General features: G+C 33.7%; 1 long non-coding RNA gene across 5 annotated transcripts; it reads right to left on the bottom strand.

The window, feature by feature from the left end:
* Nucleotides 1-5,249: 5,249 nt before the first annotated feature.
* Nucleotides 5,250-7,631, bottom strand: LOC114173891. 5 transcript variants are annotated; one of them, XR_003602627.1, is made up of 4 exons: nt 7,481-7,631; nt 6,572-7,241; nt 5,793-6,460; nt 5,250-5,519 (listed from the first exon to the last, which is right to left on the bottom strand). It is a non-coding gene; the product is annotated as an uncharacterized LOC114173891 (long non-coding RNA). The 5 variants fall into 5 exon arrangements; XR_003602628.1 differs by having other exon boundaries at nt 5,793-6,650; nt 6,729-7,241; XR_003602629.1 differs by having other exon boundaries at nt 5,793-6,734; nt 7,116-7,241; nt 7,481-7,630.
* Nucleotides 7,632-25,945: the final 18,314 nt, after the last annotated feature.

Genomic DNA, 25,945 nt, shown 5'->3' with positions numbered 1-25,945 from the left:
TTATTTGTAAATGCTTTATTTTTCAGTTTCTTTATATATTAAAGTGTCTGTAAAAAACACATACAACATATATTTAAGTTACTTTACAATTACAGCCATTGTTTGCACGTGAAACTGAATTTGTGCTGCCACTTTCAGGTAAGATTCCTTTTCCACGTGATAATCTTTGCTCTTCCATTCCCAACTTCACCTTTACCATTCCATCCACAATTTTCACTTTCCCATATATTTCAACCTTGACTTTGTTCTGTAGTTAGAGGAATGGAGATAGAGCAAACCAGTACAGATGGAGCAAACAACAGAACAATTCTTTGGAACTTCAACACAATCTACATATGCTCTCAGGTATGCTGTAAATTTAACCGCAGAAATACATGTTTGGAAAGCATTGATATTTGTTGTTGTATGTGTTTTCTACTGTCAATTGTATCATCCTGATTCGTACTGTATCAACCACATTAAGATGTTCAGATTTTTCCCACATATATATATATATATATATATGTGTGTGTGTGTGTGTGTGTGTGTGTGTTTGTGTTTATGTTTTCATTTCGTTGCAGAGATAAATTTGTTCATGTTTTTACTGTGTTTATTAATTTGTAGCCATTTGGATTTGTCGATCGACATTTTGCTGTTGCTTATGAACACGAATTAGGTCCACAGTGGCACTTGGTAGATGTAAATGGTAAGAGCACGACAATTACCTATAACATGGATTCAAATAACCCAAAAATCATAGAAGGTTGGAGTAATGTGAGAGATTTTTATGACATCAAAAGTGACTCTCACATGCAGTTTCAGTATTTGGGAAATTCTTTATTTTACGTAATCGTGTTTCAAGGCGGTTGTACACCAAGGAGTTTGTCAACATTTATGTGCCGTATCAGTCATCAAGAAACAAGATCTATATTTTCAGTCAAATTCACAAAGTATCAAAGCAAAGCAAGTCACTTGGTGTATGCCTTATGAATTCTTTTTATCATTTCAAGTATTATTTAATATCAATTTACATATAATAAAATGAAAATAATTAATGCACTGACAATAACATTTGAATCATACAGGACTTGCCATCAAAGTTCACCAACTTCATTCGGGACGAGAATGTACAAGATGTGTTTCTTATAGGGCCTAAAATTATAGTCAATTGCAAAATCCTAATATTGAATAAGAATAGAAGTTCAACAAAGATAGGTCAAGGTTAGAGGTTATTTTGTTCTGAAAATGAGTTAAAAGAAGGTGATATTATTGTCTTTCAAGCAAACAATGATTTTATCGAACCAAATATTGAAGTGTTTGTTAATGGTTGTTGTTGTGATTAGATTAAGCATATTTCTATAATGTTGTTGTTCAAAATGGTGTATTTCACGACTTATGTTTATTATCATGTCAATAATATCATTATATAAGTTTAACATTTTATATATTTATATTTCATTCAATTCTTAAAACATTTTGTTACACATTTATAATTTATAATCAATAATAAAAAAATTGCACGGGTCAAAAAACTAGTTAAGATTAAAAGACAAGTCAATACATGGGCCATAGCCCTAAGAGAAAGCCTAGTTAGACGGAATCCAGCCCAAACAGGCTACGCAACGGAGTCACCATTTCCCTGTTGGCCACGAGGAGTTCTCGCATCTGCTCACATCAATAAATTGATGATCATCGCAAAAAGAGAAAACCACACACATAACAATCAAACAGGCAAAAGGGTAAGTTAGAGCATAAAATGATTTATCATACAGTTACATACAATTTCGTAGTCCAAGGTACATATGTCAACCAATCATGTTATGACTTACAAACAATACACAAGACACGACTCATTCGGATACATATAATTAGTCAGATTTAGCGAATGCTTGCACTTGTGGTGGTCTTTACTGCTCTACCGAGCTAATTGTTCTAGTGTTACATCCCCCACACACAAGGTTAGCCCTTAAAGTGTTTCAGGCTCCTGCTACTCTCACCACTTGAGTCAGTACACTCTATGTGAGACTAACTAACTCATTAGAGTATCAGGATGTAATCCTTAACTTGAATCCTTACTAAATTATATAAATGAGGCACCACCATGAAATCCCACTAACAGGGGTCATGGAATTACATCCTGACCAACTGAGGCACCACCATGAGATCTCACCTAGAGATTCATGGAATTACGCCCTAACCAATAAGGCACAACCACGAAACTATCGTGGAATTACGTCCTAACCACATACAAATCATGTTTCACCAACCAAGTATGTACTTGTCATGCATACCAATCTCATGCCAACATTTACAACCAACCTTCATTCATATTCCATACCAAACTCATCATATCCAGCCCATGAACCATTCCATACATGCACATCACTCATTTCATGCTTTTAACATATTAATTCACCCAAACATGTTGCAAACATACAAGGACAAAGAAGGAACAGAACCTGGGTACACTTTCGCCTAGGCGAGAACTCGAAAAGGGAATAGCGGCACTATCGCGTTCTCTCGCTTAGGCGAGACCTCCTCGCCTGAGCGAGATGACTTCTCGCTCAAGACTAGAGCTCGTCACCTGAGCGATAGCTCGCGCAACACCAGGGAGGGTTTCCTGATACTCTCGCTTAGGCGAGCACCACTCGCTTGGGCGAGATTATTAGATTTACTCCATTGTTCACGCATGCCAACGTACAGATTCGTCCAGAACAATCGCACAACACATATTCATCTCATTCCAAACATCATTTAATCATCACAGGCACAAAATAGAGTTGAAAGACCAATAATGTATAATGAAACTCGAAAATAGTAAGAGTCATAGCTTCCCTTACCTGGAAAGAGCTAGTACGAGGCTTCGACACCAAACAGTGGTGTACAACAACTCTAGGAACAAACTAAGAAGCTAGAAAAATTATAGGAACAGTAGGAAACGAAGTTACTAAGAGGAACCTTAGCTGGAACCAAGACAATAGTGCTAGAAATAGGCAAGTGCAGGATGAGGGACAGCTTACGTGGAGGGAAAACGAAGTTGAACAAGCTTGAAGATGATGTCCAAACCCTAACAGAGAGTTGCAGTTGCTTTAGGAGGGAATGAGGGAGACTGATTTCTGAAAGTGAGAAGAATGAGTTGGATTAGGGCAGTTTAGGGTCCTTGGTTCCCTTTGGCCCAGCTCTAGGCCCAACTGACTTGGGCAGCCCTTAAACATTAGAACTAAAATATAAGTGGGCCTTACATAATATAATATAATTAAGACTTATATAATTATATTAAGACTTGCTTGTTATTGTAAATAAATAATACATTTTAAATAAAATAAAATATATTTTATTTATTTTATTTTATTTTTAAATAATTATCATTATTTTTTGGTAGTAACTAATGTATAACATATTTAAATTGTATTATAAATATATTAAATACTAGTAAGTACACCATTTATTGTGAAATAAAATACTGTACATTTCTATTTTTATGAATTAAATGTATTTTTATAAAGTATCATTTTATTTAAATATAAAAAATCATTACAAATAGTAAAAAGAAGTATCATGGAAAAAGTCCAATATAAAATTGTGAAACAAGTAATGCACCTAATCCATCATTTTAAGTCAACACCATACTATTGCGTGAAAATTACATTTATTTCTCCACTTTCCGTTGGTGTCATTGATTGGTACAACTCTAACCCATTACAAAACCATTACAAACACATTTCACTTGATTAAATTTCTTTCTATGGAGCCATTCACGTTGGATTTGAATTCTTTCAAACCTAATACTCATTTGAATTTATTATAAAATAAAAGCTTATTTATGTAAATTATTATTATCATCATTTATTAGTTTTATCTGATCTTTTATTTTTTTCAGAACTAAAATAGTTTTATTTTATTTTATTTTATTTTATGCAAATAAAATTATTCACATCCTTTTCATTCATTATGTCATTGAAAATATTAATATATTTCTGGACCGTCCTTCAACTAACCATGTTTCCTTTCTTTTATAGTTTGATATTTTTGTTAAACTAGATTTCATTGTCCAACATTACAAAGGAAAAATAGAATAATACTATATTTCTAGCAAATGTACAAATTTGCTATTCTATGTTTTCAAGAATACATCACACACTAAATGTTAATAGCCACCACCTTTTAACTTTTCTTCACTAACGTGAACTCTTAATAAATAAATTAATTATGTTTTTATCCTACATATAATAATAATAATAATAATAATAATAATAATAATAGTGTTTTTTAATCAAAAAATAATAATAGTTTAGAACATATAACATTACAAGAAAAATTATTTTTAACAGGGGTTATTTTTGACATTTCCGGGACTTTTAACCCTGCTAAAGGCGTTACCTGCAGTTTGCTTTTTTCCTAGAAAAACCAGCGTCGTTAACATATTACCAGCGGTTTTGACTAACCCCTGGTAAAGCAACACTTACCGGCGGTTCTGGAACCCCTGGTATTTACCAGGTCTGAAAACCCTGGTATTTACCGATGGTTCTGAAATCCCTGATATTTACTGACCGTTCTAGAATCCTGTATAACGATATTGAAATTTCCTTTTTAGTTTTTTACCCTTGTAATGTAATTCATTATTTGGTGATGTTTTTACTTATTTTTCAAATTCCCTTAATTTTATCATTTTCATCCTTCCAGCCATAAAATTTGCGATTCTGTTTGCTGAAACTTTTATCCTTGCTAGCTCCCTCTCTAATTTTCTCTTCTCTTCCTAATTGTAGAATACAAATATAATTTAGCATTTCTATAACATTTAATGGTGTGATAACTTTAGTATTCTTAAGATTAAAATTCCAATTATTATATACAAAGTTATATTCCATAGAAGAAAATCGGAGATATAAAAATATCACGTCTTTTCGCTACTATATATGAAGACATTAATGAGTGCGTTACACATCACACTTTGACTTCCTTAATAAAACCTAGCTGCAACATTTTCAATTAAATTAATATGTTTATATATTATATTAACCTTCCAAATTGCAAATTGCAATTACGATACGAATTATGAGATCACACTTTAAACCTTAATATTATGCTTAGTTACAGAAATAATATCCATTCAATTAGAAAAATATTTTTTGCTCTACTTTTTTCACTTGTAAAGGTTTCTTCTAGATGGCATCAATTGCTTCATTTCTAGTTTATGTTTGGAAATCATAGACTTTCCTGAATTATTTATAAAATTCATGCTACAAGTCAGAGAGTATTGGGACCAAATGTCACACATCACACATAAAAATTTTAGTAGTGTTCTAGAGTAATATAAATGCCACTTTACAAATCAAATTGTATATTAACTAAAAAATAAAAGATGCTTTTTAAGTGTATGAAGTTTATACTTGGATACAGTGGATCCAAAATGGAATAATAACTATAATCTAGTAAAATTCCTTATAGACATCACTTTGAAGGCATTCGTTTGACCTGGTCTTGAAGTTTCCCCAAAAATAATAGCAGACATAGAACTCAAAACTTCTATAGGCTTGCACCTGATGAGCCAAAAGAAGAGAAGCATTGTCTTAATAGAAAATCTATAACAAATTGACCACTTAATATTCTATTAGTAGAGGATCAAAATATGATGAATGACAACAAAAAGATCTTGTGGTTATTCTCTTAAGAATTTTTATTTGCTAGAAGGAGATTTGAGGTAAGCAAAAAAGCATGTTTAAGCAGAAGCTACGCAAATTCGGCCTCAAACAAATGAGATTATACATAATGAGTCAAAGTAGTTATCAATGTTAAGATGGATGTTTACTTACAGTCTCGTCACTTTTGTCTGTCAGTCTCAAATATTGCAAAGTGACATGATCCAAAGGAAAGAAGCCCATCGTTGCACCATACTCGGGACGTGTTTAATGATAATCAGGTAAGTGTTGGCTCCGGAAGGCACTCGTTTGGGCTTGGGGTTGCCATGTTGGAAGTTGGAAAGGCATTCTCCAATAGATTTGGGCTTCGTGACTTGGAGTTGTTCCAGTTCAAGATAAATCCTCTTGCTTTTGTGCCTATTCTGTTGGTTTCTGTTATTCTACTTCTTTGTGCTTTATCATGTATTGGCAACTGGATGCCAAGGTTTGTCCGGAGGCAATATCTTCCCATTTCTAGGCTTAACAGTGTTTCTGCGACTTTTGTTCTTAACATGTAATCTCCTTTTCGGTTCCAGCATTGGAGTCTAGTGAACTCTGGTAAACTATTTATTTATGCAAATGACGCAGACTGCAAACAAACCAGAACCTGCTGCTCATCCTTCTTCCTTGAACTGGTCTTACTACCTGCTCATCCTCAATCTCTCTCCACATTTGCAAGACCGAAGATGACCGGGTGCCTCCCCTCCCTCCATCTCCTTCCCTCCCAGATGACCGAGAAAGGGATTCCCTCAGGAAAGTAGATTCGAGCGTAGTGACAGTATGCACACCCGCAATAGCCATTTCTAATTTAGTTTCATAACAAGAACACAAATCTTTTCGATCCATCTAACTCAAATGCACTAAAACTTGCATATCAGGTGGAGAAATCAAAGTTACTGAGAAACAGGCCTTACATTTCCATGGATTTGTATCAATTTTTCCATTATCATTCCTCTTCCTGATATCATCATCGTCGTCGTCGTCAGTATTAGTCTAGTCAAGAAAAATAACTCAAACTCTGAATTTCGAAAAATTTTCAATTGAAAGGAATTACTGCTTACTCAAACTTACCTTAGCCTGCCAAAATCAAATATAATAATAATAATTAAGGAATACCAAATCATCCAATTCTTATTCTGTAAAAAAAATAGTGCTTATAAAAAATAAAAATAAAAACTCTAAAAAATAACTTGTCAATAACAAAAATAATCAACATGATTTTGAGAGTTTTCATACTGGCTATAATGCTAAGCTAATATTCTCAAAGAATGAGAATCTCAAATTTTCCATGAAAGCAAAACACAGTCGCAGATCATTCAATTTTTCAATAGTAAGCAAAGAAAAAGCGTGAGAGGAATGTTATTCCACACAGAAACTGAGTGTAAAACATTTGAGTATTGAAAAAAAAATCACCACTGAAGCGCGAGACTGAGCATGAAACATGGAAAAGGAACGTACCCGAGAAGTTCCGCCTTCGATTTTGAAGTAAAGAAAAAGTAACCTAATCTATAAAAAAAATCAGAGAGAGAGAATGAAATATCAAAGACACAGAACCTGCTGCAAACAAACCAGAACCATTGAAACCTACAATCGCACAATGCAAAACAGATTTCGATCAAAGAGGGAAAGTGAAAAATTAACATGAAAGTGAAAAAAAATTGAAAGCCATTACCAGATTTGCGATCGATTGATGAAGATTCGAAAAGAGAAATGAAAGCAAACAAAATTGGAAGCTCAGATTGAGCGATTGAGAGAATGAGAAATTCGAAGCAAACAAAAGCTTTTTTAATGAGATTGAGAGAGGGCAAACGAACTTTTTTTACCTGAGAATGAGAGATGCCAATGAAGGAGAGATCAAGCCGAGAATGAAGACTGTGTTAGGTTACCAGCAAGAGAGCAAGAAAAGACAATGTTCTATAAGTGAGAAAAGAGGAACAGTGAAAAAGTGAAAAATGAAATTTGCACGCGGTTCATTTTAAAAAATCTCTGACACGCAGCAAGAGTTTAAAAAACCTCCACTAGTGTATGGATTACCTGAGGTTATTATAACCTCTCCTAATAAACCCCTTTTATAATTCAGAATTTTTGTAGTGTAAAATAGTAACTTTATAATATTATCATTTATATAACTAACTTTAACTACAATTTGTGTTAGTAATGAATGTTAATAAAATATTGAAAAATTTTAGAACATATAATTTTTTTTTCATTGAGCGAATTAAACACAAACATATATGGAAGAAATAATGACTTGAAAAAGTCGTGATTTTATAAAAAAATATTAAAATTTAAAAAGTGAATGGAAAGTGAAACATTATGTAATCCGTCATAATGGACTGATATGAAGGAAAAAATGAAGATAATGAAGAAACCATAATTTATTTTTAAAAAATGAATTTACAATCGACACTTTATTTTTTAGAATATCTCACACATATTGTGTAGTTATTATATATAAATATTTTTTCTCTTATTTAAATTTGGTTTGTTGAGAAATAAAAGCATTATATTGGTTCATTTATTTTTTTATTTGTGAATCAGTTCAAACTTTACATCACATACATTAGACAATAGAGTTATCATATTCTTGTCCCCTTATGTGGATCTGCCACCTATTTTGGTATTAATTGTGTGAGAATTTGGAAAATGATATTTTAGAATGGATAGTGGTTTATGAATAGTAAGACTTACTTATTAATATTAAAAGGATTTATATAAATATGAAGTTTTATAAATGAGTTTTATTATTTTAAACACACAATCTCTTTAGAAATTACTTTTTTAGAGTTCTCTGACTTCTTTTTAGGATTTTTCACCCTTCGTTCGTTAGATTGAAGTTTTGAGACCATAGGAGTGATCTTTGTGGCGAGTTCCTCAATTTGGACATATCAGTTTCTTTGATAGAGTAAGTCATTATTTTCGCCATTTTCATATGACCAATCTATTTTTGTCGTGCATGTGGGCTTTTCTTACTTACATGAGCTATTTGAATGATCAATATGAATCTTTGTTGATCAATGATCATAATAGTATGTATTGATCTTTCTTGTGATGTTTCTATGTGTAGATAGAGCATCTTAGGGAGCTAGTGGTGTTTTAAGAATCTAGAGTTGTTTGAGGTGCTTTCACATGTGAGGGAAGCTAAATTTGCAATCTTTATATTTTGTTTTATATCAGACAATCACAATCAACAATAATTCATAGCTCATGCTTCAACCACATACAAATTGTAAAAGTTATAAAGATTGCAAATCAACCCAAGTTCTCTCCTCCACATTGTTGATTAAGAATTCACCAAAGGCCCACGCACACCCAAAGTCTCTCTTTGCTGAAACGCCTCTTGTTGAAGGGCTTTAGGGTTTGTCTCCTAAAGAGGGTCGCTCAAACGTTAGGATTCCTTTGCCACATGCGTTCTCTTCATCTTTGTTAGGGGTTCCACCCTTTGATTAGCTAGGGCTTTGTTCACGTTTCTTTTCCTTTGTTTGTACACCCTTTCCATTAGGGTTTCATGGTTTCCTTTTCTTTTATAAAAGGAAGATTGATGAATTGTAATCGTTAGCTTGATGAATATATGAGAGTGGTTATTATCCTTCATTTTTCATCTAGCTCATCTTCTAGAGAGGTATTTGTCTCCTTAGGGTTTACAAACTAGTGAGATTCTGAGAGGTTCCTCCGTTGGAATGAGAGAGAGTTTCTAAGTCTTCCATTGCGAGATTCATTGATCTTCACTGATACATCGATGATTTGGAGCTTCACGGAGGTTTTCCACTAATTGGATCGTCATTCTGATGAATCTATGTGAAGTCAACGTCATTAGCACCAGTCTTATTTTATGACAGAATGGTGGTTTTGTATCGTTGAGCACTAGTCTTATTTAGTCACAAAGCATTGAGCAGTGGTTTGTACTAATGAGCACCAAACAGTGTAGTGTCTTTGGTTGTTGTGAAATCCTGATTTTTTATAGTTTAACTGGTTTTGGTGGTTCAAATGTTTGATATTATTGTTGTTTATTATTAGAACATTATTACTTATATGTCTATATATTAGAACATTACACTAGATAATTTACAACAACCTTATATATTTTACAATATTTTCCATATCCTATATTTTACATTCTACATTTTTTCTTTACTAGGAAAAGAAATAATGTTGTTTATTTACAACTCCCTTCTTTATCTACTAATACTTTTACTATTTTTCAAGTGGTTGATGGAAAAAGTTTAATGAGAGGATTGAAGTGGATAGTTGGCGGCATGTAAAAAGATACCCACATTGGTCATTTCAAATAGATCAAAGCATCTAAGGTAGTCACAAACGTACGTGTCGAGAAAGCTATCCCATGAAAAGTTATTAAATTATCAACCACGTTAATTTGCTTGTTGCGGGAAAAGTAGCGATAATTTCTATTATGAAAGTATTTGGAGCATTTGGTGCCACTACACCATTTTTTGTCTTAAGCAACACGAACTTGCCAACACATAAAAAAGTGTTGCTTAAATATATAAAAGACAACAATTTTATTCATATAGTTTAAAATTTACTAAAGACCACACTTTTCTGTAGACGTTGTTTATTACTAAAGACCACACTTTTTTGTAAATGTAGTATAAAAATTACTAAAGACCAAACTTTTTTGTAAATATAGTATATAAATTATCAAAGACCACACTTCATAAAATGTTGACTACTTATATCTCACTTTTTAAAATGTTATCTTCAATGTGTGGTCAAAACCATAAGTGTGGCCTTAAATTAACAAATAACCTTAGACAAAAATTCCTAAATCTTTTTACACATAATATTGGTTTTTGTTAAATAGTCCAATGCAATAAATATATCAAAAACTTATTTTCATGAAAAAAAAATCTTATTTTTACTTTTTTTTATTAATAAACTAATTTAAATATCAGAAATATTATAATATTTTTTTAAATATTACCATAAATCATTACACTTTTTTTCTACTTTTAGTAACACTTTTTTTATTATAATTATTGAAAATATTACTGTAGATCAATTTGATAAATTATAATAACATTTTTTAAATAAATGTTTTTATAAATTATATTAAATTATATTTGAAATAAATATTATTATAAATTATTAACTTATATTAATAGTTATATAAGAAAATTTCCCAACAATTTTTATATGGAAAATCATTTGTCAAAATATAGGTAGAAAATAAATATCATAAAAAATATATAAAAAACATAAATCAACTTAAATTCTGATTCGTATGATTTTACATGAAATAAACCTTTACTCCTAAATAAAAAACTAAGCATTAGTTCTACACACCACCCCTCTCTTCACTCTCTTTCTCTTTTTCCATTTCTAACATTCTCTTCTTTGCCACAACCCTCCCCAAAATCCCTTTCCTTGTTGACTTCGCCACCGCATTCGTCGAACCAGAAACCAAAGACCTCAAGAAGTTCATCAATTTGAGGGTTCCTAGTGGATTCACCATGCAGACAATCATAAGAACCAGTCGCCATAAAAGCGTCATCGCTCGCGTCATTCTCCAAGAAGGAACATGCAAATTTATCAATAATTACCGCGAGGCCAAGGTCTCGCTCCCTATCTTCCTACTTTCTTTCTATGTTTCTTTCCAACTCTCACCCTACTTTATCAGTTTCGTTGATTTTGTCATTAATTGGAATTTTGAGTTGTGGTTTTTAATTTTCAAAAATGTGAATGGCATATATCTAAGTGTTTAATGTTTAGTTAGTTGAATTGAGACACTCAGTTTGTAGTCAATCACCATTTTAGTTTCTAGAAGTGCATAGTCTAGTCACGTTAGCCCTGAAGCTCAAGAAATTGTAAATAAATGTGGGAAAGTGAAATTTGCATATTAGTTCAAAATATAAATTAAAAGTGTGACTTAAATGATATATTAACATATATTTAGGAATTAGAATGATAGTAACTGGATAAGTTTAGAGAATTAGATACAATGATTCAATTGGAAATTTTAGGACTTCTTTGCCAAATTAAGTTGATTTTTGTTTACTTAATAATTTTTTTTATCCAGAAAGTTCTGTTAGTAGCTCAATCGTCAGAGTCTTATGAGTTTATTACAGTTCTTGATATATGTATGTATTGTGCTACACTATGAAATTTAGTTGATTCAGAATCTTTTGATTCATAAACTCTATGGTATTTCGTGTGGTATTGGAAGTTCTTTGACTTATTGTGTCCATTTATTGAGTATGTTTTTACTTTGTTTTGGGGAGGGAAGGGATGTATCTGAGATATTGTGTTCATTCATTGGAAAGATGCTATAGTAAGATTCTAATGATTTTTTTTTTGGATTATTGAGTTTATACAAAATCTCTATTATGATTTAAGTGATTATTGAGTTTATTCTCAGTTTATATTTGAACCTTATGGCTTAAAGTCCATGTATTTGTTTGCAGTTTGGAATGCTAATAGATCACCTCTTTGACACGTTTACAAACCCATAAGATTTTAGTGAAACAATACTTGGGATCTTCAAGTGAGAAAATATAAATGGAGGTAAAAGTACAATGTGATTATTCTTGGAATATCTTGAAATCTACGATGGACTGGGTTGGTTCTTTCCTTGTAGTAAAAGTGCGGGTATTGTGTTAGTCTTGAGATAATGTTTTCTTAATCTATTTTCTCTATTAGAGTATCGTGCTTTTCTAACAATATTAAACTGAGGTGGTTATATTTCTACCACTAAGGCAAATAAAGCTTTTGTTTATGCCATATTGGGTTGATCGTGAGTTGGACCTTATACAGTGGCCACCATTTCTACTTGCTAGCAATGTTTATTTGTTGATTTTTTTTTTTAAATCATGTAAAAATATGCTATCCTTTTTGTCCATTTAAAAATCATATTTTCTGACCATCATATGTATTTTGCTATTAAGGAGTTCTATGTTAAGTAGTTGGTTCAAGGGGATCGTCACTAGTGCAGATTTGGGATTTTACCTCGCCTTATAGGCCTCGGTTATGGCGGAACCGAAGCCTATAAGGAGGCGGTGGCAATTTTGAAATTAAAGGGAACTTATAGGCCTCGGTTCAGTCAAAAACCGGTGCCAAATGCCGCTTTAGGCCTCGGGTCTTAAGAAACCGGTGCCAAAGAGGGCTTATAGGCCTCGGTTAAGGAGGCCCGAAACCAAAAGGTTGCCAGAAATTGACCTATAGGCTTCGGTTAGGGAGAAGCCGGTGCCAAAGAGGGGTGATAGGCCTCGGGTGTTAGGAAACCGAGGCCAAAGAGGGGTTATATGCCTCGGTTCTGCGTGGAACCGAGGCCATATCGTTTGATTAGGGCTCAAAAACAGAACCCCTTCTTCCTCGCGCGCGCAGCTGCCATTTCTCCTCTGCAAATTCCGGCGACCACGCGAGCCTCCTGCCACCACGCGAGCCTCCTGCCACCACCACGCGAGCCTCCACGCGAGCCTCCACCAGCCACCGTAGTCTCGTCGCGCCTCCAGCCACCACCACGCGAGCCTCCACGCGAGCCTCCACCAGCCACCGCAGTCTCGTCGCGCCTCCAGCCACCACCACGCGAGACCACCACGCGAGCTCTTGCGCCCTCTCGTCTGGCGTCCGTCCACCACCACGCGAGACCACTGCCGCTGTCTCGTCCCTCTCTCTGTCTCTCTGCAAGTGTTCCGGCGTCCCTCTACCACCACGCGAACACTTTCGTTCTTTTGCCGCAATTGTCGCGCCGCGGTTTTCTTTAAGGTAAATTTCGAACGCGTTTTTGTTTGATTTTCTGTTTTTGTGTATGTTAATTTTAAATTTTAGTTATTGTGAGTGTTAATTTGGATTGAGATAGAAATTGTTTGGAGTGTTTTGATTAATTTTGTGAAAGGATTGAGTCTCAATTTAAGAGCATTGTGTCTTCAGACGTAGAGCATTAAGTCTGAATTTAATTTAAGAGAATTGTAAAAACACTATAATTAAATAGGTAATATATGATGTTAAGGAAATTGTTGTTTTTGCTTTTATTTGTTACTTATGACTTTCTCTTGTGTTTTTTGTTATCTCTTGTAGCTTTCGAACGCGTTGAATTGCATCATCTTCCAGTGTCATCTGCTCTTTTTACGTGCTCCCAGGTTCCTAATTCTAATATTTTCCTATTATGCCAATCTGTTGTTTGCTTTATATATTTTATTAATTATTTGTTAAAACATGTTGTTTGTTTTTTCTTATATGTGAGTTAGCCTTAGTTTCCCGTTTGAGATTCAATACGTAAATTATGTATTGTCCCCGAGTTTTCATTTTGAAAAAATTACATTTTTTTAAAATTAGATATAAGGGGATACAATACTAATAATTTAAATGTATTGAATCTTGAATTGTCCAATTGGACAGTTTAAGAAGATTAATCACTTTCTAGTAATTTATTAGTGCATATATATTTAAAATACATATCTTAAAATTCATGAATATTTGTCAATTGTGTTTTGTATTGATCTTCGGGTGCATATTTGATTGTGGTTTATAATCACTTTCATTTCGTGTATCCTGAAGGCCAATGCGAAATGCTGGCAAAATTTCGTGAAATTTAAGATATGTATTTTAAAAGTAATATGTACCAATAAAATAAGGAAAGTGAATCTTCTTAAATGGGATAGGGTCACACCTTGATTACGACGTGAGCATTGATTCAAAGATTACTGAAATTGTTCACGCAATTTCAGTATGGATCGAGATTGGATTAATTTACCACGTATTAGCGCTGAGTATGAGAATGGAGTAGAAGAATTTATAAAATTTGCGCAACGTTATGAGGGGAGAAGTGACGATGAAGTGAAGTTCAGATGTCCGTGTGTCAACTGTTTGAATGGAAGAAAATTGAATGCAACTCAAGTTAGGGAACATCTTATTTGTGATGGTTTCCTTAAAAGTTATACAATATGGACATGGCACGGCGAATTAATACACATTCCAACTATTTCTCGATCTGAATATCTTGCCAATTCCTCCATGAAAGAGCGACGAGAAGAGCGACGGGAAGAGCGATGTGAAGAGCGATGTGAAGAGCGAGTAGAAGAAGACAATATAGAGGACATGATACGGGATGTTGGCTCAGAAGCTTTTGCACAAGCGCATGTGTATGAGACGATGTCTGTTGATGAGGAAACTCCGTTGTATGTTGGTTCAACTAAGTTCACGCGATTATCAGCGGTTTTAAGACTTATGAATTTGAAAGCGACCAATGGTTGGACAGATAAAAGCTTCACAGAATTGCTCGTGCTCTTGAATGAAATTCTTCCCGAAGGAAATACTCTACCCACTCGAAACTATGATGCCAAGAAAATTCTTTGTCCGATGGGTATGGAGTATAAAAGGATACACGCATGTCCTAATGATTGCATATTATACAGAAAAGAATTTGAAGATTTGAAAAAATGTCCAAAGTGTGGGTCATCACGGTACAAGCAGAAAAGAAACAGTGAAGATAATGGTCAAATAGAGAAGGAAGGATCTGCTTTGAAAGTAGTCTGGTACCTTTCAATCGTGCCTAGACTTAAGCGTTTGTTTGCAAATCCTAAAGACGCTAAAAACCTTAGATGGCATGCAACTGAGAGAAGATGTGACGGACTCCTTCGTCATCCAGCTGATTCAATGCAATGGAAAAATATTGATCAGGAATTTCCCAAGTTCGGTGAAGAATGTAGAAATATTCGTTTTGGCTTAGCTACCGATGGAATGAATCCATTTGGTAATTTAAGTACAAATCACAGTTGTTGGCCTGTTATATTATTCATTTACAACTTATCTCCTGGACTCTGCATGAAGAGAAAATACATGATGTTGTCTATGATGATATCTGGTCCAAAGCAGCCTGGAAATGACATAGATGTATATCTTAATCCTCTAGTTGAAGGCTTGAAGGTGTTGTGGGTTGATGGTGTTGAAGTATTTGATGTTGTTGCTTCTGAAACTTTCATGATGCATGCAATGTTATTTTGCACCATTAATGACTTTCCAGCTTATGGTAATTTGTCAGGGTACAGTGTCAAGGGTCATAAAGCATATCCTATATGTGAAGAAAACACTGCATCTCATCAATTGAAAAATGGAAGGAAGACCGTGTATCTGCGCCATCGAAGGTTTTTACAAGCTAATCATCCTTATCGAAGGTTAAAGAAAGCATTCAATGGACATCAAGAGAATGACAAAGCACCAACTCCATTAACTGGCATTGAAATTCATGAAAAAGTTAATAAAGTACATCATGTATTTGGTAAAACGTCCAAGAAGTCATCTGCATCGAGCCCTTGGAAGAAAAAATCAATATTCTTTGAAATTGCATTTTAACTGAAATTGCATCAATATAGGAAAAACCTCAATCAAAGAAGATTCTTCTCTCTTTGGATGATCCTCTTGGTGCATTGCTCCAACTTGCAGAAATCATAGCTGATAAGCCGATGCAGGTTCCTTGGGATGCTAACATTTTTGGGAGAGATCTTGACATCCCACTTTACTTGCATTCCCAAGATGTCTTGGAGCTTGCACGAGGACAAGAAGAACTCAATATTACCATTATTCAATTATGGATGATGTAAGTCTTTTAGTCATTATATATAGTTATTTGATATATTTATGTATTTACTTATATCAAATCAATTTTTGGTTTAGGTATCTGTCTGGTGTCACTGAAACTATGGGGCTGAATGATGTATATGGGTTTATAGACCCCCAACTCACCCATGAAGGCAACAAGTTTGATGACATTCAAGCATATGTGACCAAATGCTTTCAACGTGGAAAAGAAATTTATTTTGTCCCTTATCTTGCTGGGTAAGTCATTTTTGTTAACTTATGAATATAATAAGTCATTTTAATGCATAACAATGAATTTATTTTCTTATCAGGCGTCATTGGCAGTTACTTGTGGTTTCCCTAAGGGAGAACCTTGCTGTGTGGTTTTGCTCTTTGCATCGCCCTCCCCCCAACCATCTTAGACAAGTGATAGATTGGTAAGAACCTCAATATCAATCTTATGAATATGACATGTTATATAAAAATATCCTAACTTATTCCCTATATCATAGTTCAATTGCTGCACATAACATGTTGTTAAGGAGATCAACGGCTAAGGCAAAAGGTCTTGTATGGTGTTCTCTCCAGGTTTGATATTTCTATCCATATCTTCATGATTGTTTGCTTGATTTTCTTCATTAATTAATTGTAACGTTGTTAATATAATGTAGTGTAATAGACAAACCGGTTCATATGAGTGCGGTTACTATATAATGCAATGGATGACAACCACTGTGCGTGCTCGTATTACAACAAATTGGGAATTGGTAATATATATTTGATACTTTGCAATATTTCCTTTTTATATACTAACTTAACTTAATCTATTATTTTGTAGACATTCAAGAGTCCTGCAGCAATTCCCGCAAAGTCCATCAAGTTTGGTAGGATAGCATGTGCCAAATATATAATTGAAATGTACAATACTATTGATTAGAACATGTATCTTGATTGTAAATGATTTGTAATTGTCTTTTAAATGAATTTGAATTGTGGATGTGTTTTAAAATATTTTGTTCTGGTCTATTCTGGTCTGTGCTGAACAAAATTTGCAGGTTTAAATGTGGGAATAACACCAAAACAGAAACTGCATTTAAAAAAAAACAGAGTATTAGGCCTCGGTTCATACCACAAACGAAGCAAAAAGTGTGCTTTTGGCCTCGGGTGCAGCCAAAACCGAGGCCAAAAGGGTATCGAATTTAAAAAAAAAAAAAACACCATATGGCCTTGGGTGCAACAAAAATCGAGGCCAAAAAGAGCCCATATGGCCTCGGGTGCAGCCAAAACCGAGGCAAAAGGCAGGGTCTATGGCCTCGGGTGCTTGGAAAACCGAGGCAGAAGCGCCCTCTATGGCTTCGGTTCTTAACCGAGGCCAAAAACTATGACTTTTTGGCCTCGCCCCAATATGCTTCGGTTCCCGAACCGGTGCAGAATATTAAAAACAACCGCTGCCAAAGGCCCTTCCTGCACTGGTGCGTGAAAAATAGTAAGTCTCTCAAAGAAGTATTATGTAGTTGTTTTTACATTAAGTAATATTACTTGTAGTATTCTTTTGTAGATCTAACTAACTTCTAAATGATTGAATTTTTTTATCTAAACTTATTTTCTAGTTTGGTAATGTTTAGTAGCCTTATCAAATTTTCATTTCAGTTTATAATCTTTAGCTTGTTAAATCTTATCCAGCTTTTTACTGATTAAAGTGAGAGAATAAGCATGAAGGTAGGGATCAAATTGAGCTTCTATTCCAGGATATGCTGGAGGTAGTGATTAGTGATATAAAGATGGAGGATCATATATTCAGGTACTAATAATGGATCCCATGTCTCCAACACTTTTAAAGGGCATCGTCCCACGAAATATTATTTTGTATCATGTTTTTTAGTAGCTTGGTAGATTCAATTCATGGTGCATCTGGACATTAGGGAATGCTTCTTCTTGAGCAACAATATCAGTTATTTGCATTTAACATCAACATAGAAGGGGATATCAATCTTCCAATTGAACGACTTTACTCACTTCTTACAACAAAAGAATCAGCAATGGATGTACCATCTAACTTAGAAGCCAAAAGGTGCATCTCGTTTATTATGTATATTACATGTTTTGTAATAATTATATTTGTAATATAACAAGATTTAGTCACATTTTAAAATTATAATTAATGTTACATAAATCAATAACAAAAAAATAATATAAAAATTGCTTAAATGAATAATTATAATTTTAAAACTATCGATCTACATGTACATTTATATTCTTAATCAATTTAAAAACATGTTGTCTAAACATGAAGCAACATTTCAAGTTTGTTGTCTAAAAACAATAAGCAACATTAAAATGTGTTGCCTATAAACAACAAGCCACATTAGAAAAGTGTTCTTTAAAGGATAGATAAGAGGTATGGTCTTTACCTATGACAACATTTAAAAAAACATGTTGTCTAAACATGAAGCAACATTTCAAGTGTGTTATCTAAAAACAATAAGCAACAATGAAAAAAATGTGTTGCCTATAAACAACAAGCAACATTTAATATTTTTTGTTTATAAACAATAAGCAACATTTAAAATGTGTGCCTTATTCTAACACTATAAGGCAATAGTTTTGTAAATTGTGTGGCCTTTAGTACAAAAACTATTGCTTATAACCTAAGTCCACAACCATATCCTCCACGCCTACAAAACTGTTGCCAAAATGTTGCCTAAAGTTTAGGCCCCACTTTTTTAACTTCAAACAACACCTTTTACCTATTACTTAAAGTGAAAAATGATGTAGTGTGCTTCCATATTTAATATGAGATTTTCAAATTTATTTTCCATACACAAACAACAAAACAGAGAAGTGACAAAAATATTATGTAAAATTACATCATATTCAAATAAAATAAAATAAAAAGTCGTTCAAATCTAATAACCTAATTTTTATCACACCTTATAAAGACTTTTAGATTAATTTTTAGTGACTAGTCGGCAAGTAGGAGTCTTGTTGTGTTTTGTTGAGATTCTTGTGGGATTCAAAAGTCTTGGTGTGTTTTGTTTGAAAGTGTAATCTTGTTGAATTGTGTAAATCTTTTGAAATAGTGCAAAGTCAGAGTGTGCATGGTTTCTTGACCACATTTCATGCATTGATGTGGTGGTGTGTTTTTGTTATGGAATTATTGTTAAGCATGATGTGATAGTATGTATTTTGTTGGCAAATTATAATTTTGATGGGTTGCATGTTGAGAGTGTTATGCTTGACTTGAAACCTCTTGGTGGAATTAAATGTTGTGTGAGGTTTTCCGTACCTAGGAACTCAATGAAGAATCTTTCGCCTGTGTGAAGTAGTGGAAAGGGGTCCTCTTCACTTGTGTGAAGCAGTGGTAGAGGATTGGTTCGAGTGTTGTACCCTCTCGCCTGTGTGAAGCAGTGGGGAGGGAAAAATGTTTCACCTTATTTCGGCTCGTTGCGAGTATAGTGCTCGATGATGCATCAACGTTTTTACTCATAATTCCTTGAGGAATAAGGGAGACAGTCTGGCTGCGATAGTGGGACACATCAAACCATATGTTCTAGGAAACTAGACGTTGTTGTGGGGTGAGAGGCCGCGGAAAACCAAAGTTGATTATGATCACTATATTTGAAGATTTTAGATGAATATGATGCTCTGTTTGGTTTGGCATGATTAATTGGATTTTGATTAAGTGTTACTTGAATGCGATGTTGAGTATTATTGGACATGTTTTATTTATGAATTTCTTTTATGAATATCATTGTTTATGGTTAGCTTACCCCTATTTGTTTGTTTATGTGTTTGTTGCATGTGTGATGATCGCATAACGTGTGTTATACGGGAGCAGACGATAATGCAGATGTTTCTGACTCAAAGTAGATTGCGAAGAGGATGGAGTGAATTTGGGGGATTATGATTTATTTTGTTGATTTCAATCAAAATGTGAAGACTATGAAAATTTCTTTTGATTTCTAGTATTTAATTGGAACTTTGTTTTTTTTTATTATTACTATTTCAGATCATGTTTGGATTATCTATTTACATTTAAATTTTAAGTTTCTTTTAAGTGCCTTTTTGTGATATAATCGTTTTACTTTTAAACAAAAAGGAGCAATGATAACTTCTCGTGACATCCTAAATTTGGAATGTTACAATTATACACTAAGTTTTAGGTCATCTTGATTCAATTAAAGGTGTTTTTACAAGTTTAAAAGGAACTAAAGTTTTCAAAAACACCAATTCAAACCCCTATTTCTTGGCTAATCACTTCTTTCATTACTTACAATGACAACTATCAAAATTGTCCTTTCTATAACTACCTCCAATAGAGGGTATCATTATGAAATGGATGTTAAAAATGTCTTTCTTCACGGTGAGTTAAATGAACATATTTACATGACTCTTCAAGTTTTGTTCATTTTATCTCCTATCATGTGTAAGCTCAATTCTTTTTATAGTTTTTAAAAGGCTCCCAAAGCATGGTTGGACAAATTTTGTTCTACTTTCCATGGATTCTCCTTTACTTAGAGTTAACATCACTACTCTTCATTCATTTGTTACACACTTATGGTAATTGATTGTTCTTCTACTTCTTTTTGTTGATGATATGATTATTACTGACTCTAATAACCATTGCATTTCATACGAAAGACCATGATCATTTGTATTACTTCCTCGGCCTTGAAGTTCATTGTACCTCTAAAATACATTTTTTCATAAGCACAAATGTACCACAAACCTAATATTTATGAGGCCTCCAATTAGTTAATCCTATGGATGTTCCTTTTGAAGTTAATGTTTGAATATCACTATGATGAGGGTGATCTTTGGTCATTCCTTCCTATTTGTTGATTATTTGTGAGTAGAATTAATTATTTGAACATAAACTTAAGCCATTATTTGTTATTCAATATGTAAGTCAATTCACAAAGTCCACTCAGATACCATTGATATGAGTATGTTGTATAATTTGTTATTTGAAAGAAACTTCTCAACACGGTCTATTCTTTATCATTAGAACAACTCTTAAATTGATTGCTTATAATGATGTTGATTAGGTTGGTTGTCTCAATATTCGATGATCGATGATCAGTTGATGCATGTTTCTTGGTACCTTTAGTTGATTTTAAGAAAAAAATAAGAAACGAACACAAAATTTCTAAATAATATACTAAATTAAATTATTGTGTTGTATTTATTTCTTATCATGAAATAAACATTTTTATATTCATAAATATTTATATAAAAATTATTTTATATAAATAATTTATTGATATAAAAATTAATTATACAATTATTTAATTATAATCGAACACTTTTTGTTTGCCAGACAATTTTATCTTAGAAATTTCCATACTTCAAAACTAATTGTGGTTAAGATGGATGAAATTGTTTTCACTTCATATTTATACAATATTTTGTTTTTCTAAGTATCTCCTTATAATTGACATATTTTTTGTGGTTGGCTCTACCGTTTTATAAAAGAATTAAATTATACATGTTTATTATTTAACTATCGTAAAATCCTCTTTTTCTGCCCTAATTTTTAAAGGGTTGCCCCTAATCTAATGGGCCTAAGGGCTGGCCCATATGGTGTCCAAGGCCCTTAAGGCAGCCAAACCCCTCTCACTTCTGTCATTCTTGCAAAAACAGTACTCTCACACTCTCATTTTCCCTAAAAGGCTCTATTAGGGTTTAGCCCTAATCTTGGTCAAGTAGCTCAACCTCATTTCTTGCTCCACAAGTTATTCTCCAGTTCATACTTCTCCTCTCTAGGCATATTTTCGTATTTTCCAGTTAGGGTTTCGTAGTAAACTCATTTTAAAATCTGTTCCGCTATCTTGTTCAGTTCATAAAATTGTTTCGTGAGCTGTCGTGCTCGGCTATTGGGTGTCGAAGTCCTTGCTAGCTTATTTCCAAGTAAGGGAAGCTAGGGTTTATGTATTTAAAGTTATTTTGCCGATTTTTGGTCTGTTTGTATGGATGTGATGCTTGAATAAGGTTGTTGGTCGAATAAAAATGTATGGTGTGTGAGTATGTTTGATTGATGTGGCGCTACTCTTTTTTTACATTGCACACTTTTCGTAAATTGAAGATTCCTACTACGTTAACCGTTGGATCGAGTTGACATTTTAACAGCTGATTCTTAACACAAAATTCTTGACTTTGACCGGTCGGATCTTTAAGTGGAGCTCTGTAGTGAGAGCAGTTTTTATCGCAAGGTCACTGTAGTTTGGTTGTTGACAACACTACACACTTTTCGTAAAATGAACATTACTACTTTGTTAACCGTTGGATCGAGCTGATATTTTTAAAGTTGATCCTTAACAAATAGTTTTTTGACGTTGACCGGTGTGATCTTCAATCGGAGCTCTGTAGTGAGATCAGTTTTTATCTCAAGATTAATGTAGTTTAGTTGTTGACAACATTGACCTTGTTGCTTGTTTGGTTTACAACTTTCTTTATAGTTATTCAATTAAGTTGGTTCTTGTTTCATTTGGTTCTTGATTCAATCATATTTAATTTGAATATAAATACAAAAATTTTCTGAGCTTTACACAAGTTGCAGTTTTATTTCTAAAATCCCTAAATCGTTTGCATAATGTGATGTTAAGTTGGATTACTATGTTAAAGCATGAGATGAGTGAATATGCATGAGTAAGAGGGTGTATGAGTTGTGAATGATGAGCTTGGATAAATCTTGGCATGTGATTTCAATGAAATGGTTGGTATCAAAATGGCATGGTATTGGTATGAGGTGAAATTCTATATTCATGGATTGGGAATGATGAGTTGGAATGGATTCAACATCGAATATGAATGAGGATTTGGTTATAAAGGTTGGCATGAGAGTTATGTGCATGATAAATCTTTCTTGATTGATTGAGTATGATTGGTTTGTGTTAGTGCGTAATTCCTTGGAATCTCTAAGTGAGATTTTAGGGTCGTGCTTCAGTGGTCGGGACGTAATTCCATGGCCCCTGTTAGTGGGTGTCCATGGTGGTGCCCCATCTATATAACTTGGTAAGGATTCAAGGTAAGGATTACATCCTGACACTCTAAGGAGTCAGTTAGTCTCACTTAGAGCGGACTGACTCTTGTGGTGAGAGTAGCAGGAGGCCTGAAACTCATTAAGGGCTAACCTTGTGTGTGAGGGAATTGATTCATTGTAACACTTGTAACACATAGCTCAGGGGTGAGCATCTCGGGGGTGAGTAGTGGTATCCACCACAAGTGCAAGCATCCGCTGAATCCGACCAGGTTATATGTATCTGGATGAGTCGAGTCGAGTCTTAGTGTATTGATTTGAAAGTCATAACATGCTTGGGTGTTGTATGTATATTGGACTGTGAAAGTATACCTGATTGCACGATGAAAATCTTTTTGGCTCTAGCTTACCCTTTGCTTGTTTGATTGCTTGTATGTTGTTCTTCTACTTTTGTGATGATCATCAATTTATTGATGGGAGCATATGTGAGAGGAAATCGTGGTCAACAGGGGAGAGATGAATTCGCTGCATAGTCTTCCTGGGTTGGACTTCTTATGCTGATTGGGCTTTTCTTTTAGGGTAATGACCCATGTATTGTCTGGCCTTTGGGCTTCTTTTTTTGAAAACTTTGTCGTTATTTCTCTATGTTTTATTTTGGCATTGTGGTGTGCCTTGGTTATTATACGAAGTTGTGATTGTACTCCAGGACTGCTTAACATATTATTCTACATGATGTTTCCTTTTAATTTGGTTTATTAATTAAATGGAACGTTACAACTATTATTATTTTGTAATTTTTTTGTGAAGAAACAATAACAACAAAAATACCAAAATATGCACCGAAAATAATTTTTCCAAACTTGCAAGAATTTATGATGAACAATAACAAAAGAAAATGACAACAATAATCACAAAAAGAGAACACCAATATTTTTAACTTTCTTTACTTAGTTTAAAGAGTGAGACAAGATGAATTTGACTAAATTAGACTTTTTAGACATATATAGATGTGAGTGCAACTCAATAAGTTTATTAAATAAAATTTATTAATTTTCTAACTTCATGATGTATGATGAAAATATTTAAAACATAAAACGTGGTTTAAAGAATAATATTTGCAAAAATTAGTATCAAAAGTTTTAATTTGTTGAAGTATTTGAATTAAAAAAATAATAGAAAATGGAAAATAAAATTATACTAAAATATACAAAAAAAAAACAGTAGTAGTTAAAGCGTAAAACATATACTAAAAAAATCTAACAAAAGAATCTCATCCATAATTTTAAAGGAAAGAAATATAACTTTTGAAGCATTCGATTCATGGCTGTGGAATGTGACACCATAGCAGAAGAAATTTGGAGGTAAAATATAAGTACCAAATTTTACCCATTATTCCTTCTTGAGATAAGGAATCTGAATCCAAACATGCATAACTTAACCTTTTTCAGATCTAAATGTCTATACTTTTGCATCACACTTTTTAGTTTTCAAAACTATAAAGTAAATTTGGTTTCTCTCCCTACTTTTTCTTGTACATGGAAAATGACAAAAAAGCACAACCTAGTGGGAAACAAAGTTAAGAATAAAAAACCTCAAAATTGAAGAGTGGCTTTGCATGAATGGCCACATGGTATGAAAAGTAAATAGATTACAATTAATTTTCCTAAATTAGGGCTTTAGTGTTTATATGTCTGCATTTTAACATATAAAAATACAATTTGTAAGAAAATAGAATATAATGATTTTGTAAATATAAACTTTAAAAGTTGTGTGATTATTTAAATTGAAAATTAAGCAATTACTTTTGATCACATATTTATCAAATAATGATGTTATTTTTAGTTCAATAAAATATAAAGTTACATGATTAAAAACAATTTATAAAAGATTTAATATATATTGATATTTGTATTTGTTACACTATTTTTTTTTTGTGAAAGACTTTTTGTAAGGCCTATTAAAATTGTTTTATTCTTTTTGCCCTAAGGTAAAGGGCTGCCCCTTGTAATTGGGCCTAGGGCTGGCCCAAATGATAAAATCAAACCCTAATCTGTCCTAACACACTCACTCTCACTCTTCACAAAATCAGTCGTCACTCCTTCTATTCCGAGAGAGAGCTCTGGTAGGGTTCAACCGCATTTTCGAATCAAGTGAGCTCGAACCAGTTTTTCCGCTTCTCGTAAGTCTATTCCAACTCATGCTCGTACTCCCTTCTGTGTTTCTTCATATTTGTTTTCAGTTAGGAATCTGTAGTGAGCTTATCTTGAAATTTGCTCCATTGTTTTCCAGTTCATAAGCATACCCCAAGAGCTGTGGTGTCCGTGTTTGCGGTTAAGTTCCTGTTCTAGCGTATTCAGGTAAGGGAAGCTAGAACCCCCTTGTCTGGTGTGATTGTGATTTGTACTATTTTAGTCCCATGATTTTCGAGTTTGATATACTGCCATGGATGCTTGGACTGGCTGGTTTTTCTTGTTTGGTATATGTTTAGGTGTGATGTAGGCGTGAACAGTGACGAGCACTGATAATCTCGCCTAAGCGAGCTTGTCTCGCCTAGGCGAGATGAGCGGAGGCTCGCCCAGGGCTTTCTGCGCAAGCTGTCGCTTAGGCGACCAAAACCTCATTTTGAGCGAGCAGATGTCTCGCTTAGGCGAAGGGGGTCTCGCCTAAGCGAGATTGTGTAAGGGCTACTGTTCTCCTTGTCGAGCTCTCGCCTAGGCGAAGGGGAGCTCACTTGAGCGAGAGTCCGTCTCGCTTGAGCGAGACCCTCCAGCCTGAG

This window comes from Vigna unguiculata, chromosome 2 (genome assembly GCF_004118075.2).
Source record: "Vigna unguiculata cultivar IT97K-499-35 chromosome 2, ASM411807v1, whole genome shotgun sequence".
Classification (NCBI taxonomy): Eukaryota; Viridiplantae; Streptophyta; class Magnoliopsida; order Fabales; family Fabaceae; genus Vigna; species Vigna unguiculata.
This window is presented reverse-complemented; position numbering and strand designations above follow the sequence as displayed.